Genomic DNA, 6,000 nt, shown 5'->3' with positions numbered 1-6,000 from the left:
TTATTCTGGTGTTGTCTACATGAAGAGAGACCAGTGCTATTATTGTATGCCTCAAAGCTCCATTTAATTCCATGTTTGTATGATAACCTGATCTGCCCCTTTGCCTGTATATTCCCAAAGAATAGCATTCTCTATTGACAGTCACTTTGTGAAATAATAATGGTGTTCTGCTTAGATTATTAAAATAGCTAAGTGAAAAATTAGGGAAAAGTTCCAATTATTATACCATGGAAATGACTTAATCTTTTTTATATTCAGTACTGTATAAATACATAATGAATCTAGATTCATTTTTTAAAATTCAGTTCATAGATCTTTATATGCATTTACGTTAGTAGATTTAGGTCAGCATTTCAAAATGTTTATAGAATGAAATGCACTGCACACAAAGTAAGAAGTAAGAATTGTTTTCTGAAGCTCTTGTTTCAGTGTCTCTGTGTTGTGGGTCACAAAAATTTGACAACCAGTGATCTAGATTGTGATATCTTACCACCGGTCTGAGAAATTCTCTGATCTACCTCTTTTCTTCAAACCAGGAAAAGAAATTGTATAATTTAAATAAAAATAAACAGAAAACAAAATCTCACAATTTTCCCTCATTTTAATTCTCCCCTTAGCATATGCCAATGACTATGATTCCCTGTGCTGCCTAGTATTTCTAAAGCCTAATTAAATCCTTCCTTCTCTACTGTTCTTTAGAACAGATATTGGTATAGATAAGCATTTGTATAAAACATATTCATGGAGCAGATAGTACAATTTAAATGCTACCAAATTATTGGTAACTTGCCATATAGAAAGGTTAAAAGCATGACTCATGTTTTATCTATATATTACCAAGTGCATTATAAAGCACAGGGTTTTGAATGGACACCTGAAAGTCCACTCTGCTTACAGAGTAACGAAAAGGGGCATTCTCCAGGGACATTCATTCAGACGACTGTTTGGTATAGTGGAAATACCACAGGCCTAAAGGTTAGTGAGTCCTGTTGCTGATCTCAGATTTGCTACTTGTGTCTCATTGTTCTAACCCATACAATGTGGATATAATACCACACTAACTAATAATAGGATCATTGTGGCACTCACACAAAATCATCCATGAGAACACCTTTTGAAAACTCTGAAGATTTTAAAATGAGTTGAAGATAACATAATGTTAGTATTGAATGTATTATGAAAGCAAGCACATTGGAACAAACCTCTACTATCAGCTGTGACTGAGAGTATCAGGTTCAACAAATAGCCCTTTTCCCTTTGTCATCCTAACAGTGGTCATGGAAGGCACAGGTCAAATAGTGCTTTATGCTAGAAGAATAACTCCTTTCAAAGTAATCTGGAAATATGAGATAGGGATTTCAAGAAACCAGATTGTTCTAAATGTACCTCTCGCTTAATTGCAAACACACGCAAGAATTGCTTGATTACCATAGTTACTTTGGCAGATTGAAGAATATTAATTATTTAGACTTGAGAAGTTGTACTTGACAGGTAATTAACGTTATTTTAAAGATTCACATAATTTAATTTGAACTAAACAGTTTACTCTAGTTTGCTTTAATATTCAGGTACAAATTGGATGTCCTAAATAAAAGGACTAGATTTATATTTCTTATGACTAAATCTGGCTTATAGTTGTATTAATTTTCATTTGTTTACATTAGCCTTAAAATAGCTTTTGTAGGATATAATCATAATGATCTTGTATAGAACATCTCATAACGAGGGAACTGAGGAGAATTCTCTGAAGGTAGAATTGCATCTGTGCCATAGCAGACAGGTAGAACGTTATAGTATGCTTCATAATTCCATGTATCCCATATCACTGTGTGTATTAAAATCTGTAGGTAGTCGAATGTTTAAGATAATAGTATGTTTTAATGATACTACAGAATACATAATGTCTTTTCTTTCAGTATATGCTAAATGCAAATTAGCAGTTATTATGAAGGTCATTTAGGAGCAAATGCTTCAAGTTCTAATATACTTAGCATCTTTGAGAGGAAGGGGTTTACAGTGAAGCAATCTATTTTTGAGTCACAAGAGGGAAAGGTAAAGGAGTATATTTAAATAAGAAAGGTAGATGAGTGCATGATGATTTTATAATAGAAATAAATTTGAGAGATACAGCTAAGTATAATTTTGCATCTCCATGGCCCAGCCCTATTCTATGGTTATATCCTTAGAGTTATATTTGAATCATTGATAAGACTTTCATTTTACAAAATTTGCCTCACTTTATTTGTTACCTGTAGTTTATCTTCATTTTTCAGGCATTGAAGAAGACACTACCTTATTAATATTTCAAATAAACTAAATGGTATTGTGTATATATGTGTACATGTGTGTATTATATATATAAGTTATATAATAGAATGCAATCTGCTATCTGAGATCTGAGATGCAGTGATTAAATCAAATTAAAGGTGAAACTAGGGGCTATTCACTCAAGTAATCTACCAGTAAGTAGGATACCAAATTAATTTTCTTTGCCTTTGATGAGACTCTGTGCTATGTTTTTGTGTGCATCAGTTTATAAATTAGTCAGAGTTTGAGGGGAAGTGCAGCTCCAAATTTATGGTAACAGCAGTTTTCTTTAAAGCATATCAACAGAGATGAATTGGCAGATTCTTGGTTCGCCATCTTTTATACAATATTGCCCTCTATGGGAATATGGTAAAATATTGAATATTTTAGCAGGGTGATAAGTATATTCTTTCATACACTCCTGTGTTCATCACATCATTTTTCTTTCCTTTTAATTTAATTATTTTGCTCTTTTCCACCCTCTAACAGGTATAAACAGCTGAGCTGGCAAACAAATTCATCATTGTTTTATTATATAGTAGGTTTAGAGTATCAGAAATCATTTTGCTTTATTTTATTTATTTATTTTACATTATATTTAATTATTTGGTTTTCTTTTGTAAAATATCTCTGTTTTCAGAGTACTATATTTTAATTTACTTCATAATCATTTCATTTATGATAATTCCTATTCAGAAAAGGGAAACACCTATTAAAGTTCTAAAATAAAATGATACTTATTATAATATGGAAGACAAACAAATTGTTTTCTTCTGAATCTATAAATGCAAACCAAATTACAGTAATGTATAAAATATTTTAAATTCTTTAAAATATATGACAATATTTTCACTAAAATATTTTTACTCATGAATAATATTAGGAAGATTAAATGACACAGATTCTAAAAAGGAAAACTAATCTGGGTTTTCTTATCCATGGGGAAAATTGCTTTATAATGCATCTTTGCATCTTCCTTTTGAAATGAATTATTGGTTCTTTTTGTGGCATACAGAACTGGTGCAACAGTTTCATATAAATATATTTGTATGAGAAATGTTAATGTACTCCTCTCCCTATTTTCTAGCTTTGAGTTGCCATCATTCAGTCATTCATAAATTTATTTTTTTAAATATCAGTAACTACTTTATGCCATGGCACTGGTCCACGTAATAAGGATATAAGCCTCAAAAAGAAAAAAAAAAGAAAGAGAAATGTTCTCTGTCCTCAAAGAGTAAAGACTTCATTGCTAGCATTATGTGTGTGCCTACAAATCAGGCAATGATAGCAATATAATGCTGTATACCTAATTGTTAGCTGATTACAGAGGACAGCACTGGGTTTACAGGTCTTGGAATACAGCATGACTCTGGTCATTAGAATTCACAAGTATTGCCTCTCAAGCTTAAGGAGACTTTCAGCCATTGTTGACTTGCTTTAGAACATCTCATGTTCTTATACCACTGCTCACAACTTACCATCTCAACATGGTCCCCCAACACACACACACACACACACACACCACACACACACACACACGGCTTAAACCAAATAGGAGAAAGAGTGACAGCATCCAGTGAATTACCCCAGAGTGATGATAATTTACAGTGAGGCATTGAAGCTAAAGGACAGAAACTGATTTACTAGGGCTTAGTAAAAAATTAAGATTTCCCATGCTGATCAGAGCATTAGCTAAATAGTTCATAAATGAGATGCCTTTCCCTGAAGGACTGGAGCAGGCAGAAAACAAATGATATTGGGATATTTAAGATACAAAGAATTTGGTAACAAATGAAAGAAAATACCCTATATGACAAAAAGGGTTTTATCAAACTTATCACTGTGATGCTGTGATTTTGGTCTGCAAGTAGCTTTCTCACTTTGAACATTTAGGACTTCAAATTCGAGAATGTAAAATGACTTGACTTGTAAGGCGTCAGTCAAAAGGAAATCACCATTAAACCCTAATAAAATTTGCCAAATGAAAATTCCAAAGAAAAGAGAAACAAAGAAAGACAAACTGAAACTGCCTAGTGTAGATAAAACTTACAACCACTATAAGGTATTTAAAAATCCTACTCTGATGAGACACTCCCACTGGAGTTGGGGCCTAATTAATGCGTTTTATGAATTCTCCTTGCCTTTGTGTACCATGTAAAAGAGAAATTCACTGAAAATTCTCATACTAAAGATCAGACCAAGGAAAAATCATAAATTTAATGTTTACTGTCCTCCCCCACCTCACCCTAGCATTCTCTCACTTGAATGCTAACATTTTAGCGCACAACAAAATTTCTTGTGATGCAATAGTGTTTTGGCCAACAACTGCTATTTATTAAAAATCGTGTTTCTTTAAGTAGTTGTCAGCCAAACTGGAATTGGACTGTTAAGTTTGTTTGTTCCCTCACTTGACCTTTCAAGTTTTGCATCTTCAAAGGATTTATTTGAAGCATTAACATGCTGATTTCTCTCTTGCTACAACAATGCACTACAGTGATACTGGCAAAAAGATTCTTTCTTCCAACCTGCTCTTCCTATTTTTTTTTTCCCTTTTTCTAATAACTTGCTAACAAGAGATCCAGATGTATAATAACATAACATTTAAGTCTGTGACTGGGGTGCTTGTTACCCGAGTAATGCTATTTGGCACTTACGTTTTTTTTTTGTTTTGTTTTTTTATCATGTATTATGATACCAATGAAGCAAAACTGACTTTATACACCGTCTTTTTCACATAAGCTCTTTTCCTAATAATTGCCAGCAGAAGTTTTTTTTGCTCTTAATAAAAAGTTTTTATATTAGTCACTCACAGCCCAATTAGAGGCTTCCCCTGCTTCCTGAAGGCATAAACTTTGAACATGGAAGTTTCTTTTATTCATGCTTTTTCTTTAAAAAAAGAGTTATAGCCTTTTGTGTTGGGACAACAGGATTGTTGCTCATGTTAAAAAATAAAATTACAAGAAAAGGATATAGACAGAAAGTGGTAGCATGGTAATAGAATCTTGTATTTGTAAGTTTTAGTAGTGAAGACTGTAAATTAAATTATTTTAATAATTTAATTTATTAATTAATAATGTGTTAAATTATTAATTTAAATTAATTAATAACTAATTTAAATTATTAAATTATTTTAATATAATTTAATAATTTAAATTTGATATAATTTATACTATAATATAATATTAAATTAATTTAAATTGTTAAATTAATAATTAAATTATTAATTTAATAATTTATTTAATGATTTAATTTATTAAATTAAATTATTAAATGACTGAATGCATCATTCAGTCAAAATTATGAGAACTGTAAATTTAGTTGGTTGTGTTTATTCAAAGTTATTTTTGCTGTAAAAGTAACAGAAAAGGTGAAACTTGAAAAGAATAAAAATGTACGTTTAAAGATCTAAATATCTTCTGTTTATAGCCTGTATGTGCATGATGTATAATTTTTTTAAAAAGTAGAAATTATGAAGTACTTTGAATCTTGTTTTAGTATTTTCTATGCAAATTTTTATTTATTTTAGAGGCAAGCATTTAAAACTTACCATTAGTAACAATTAGCAGAACAAAGTTAATGAGAAAGAAAACGATGAAAATTTTTTGAAATTATTAAATTTACTGAGTTTTTTTTGAAGTTTACTAAGATGTTTGTTAGTAGATATTACTACCCTCTCATATTCACTGTAATGAA

Source organism: Trachypithecus francoisi, unplaced genomic scaffold (genome assembly GCF_009764315.1).
Source record: "Trachypithecus francoisi isolate TF-2019V2 unplaced genomic scaffold, Tfra_2.0 Lachesis_group1, whole genome shotgun sequence".
In the NCBI taxonomy this organism is placed as follows: Eukaryota; Metazoa; Chordata; class Mammalia; order Primates; family Cercopithecidae; genus Trachypithecus; species Trachypithecus francoisi.
Note: the sequence above shows the minus strand (reverse complement) of the source record.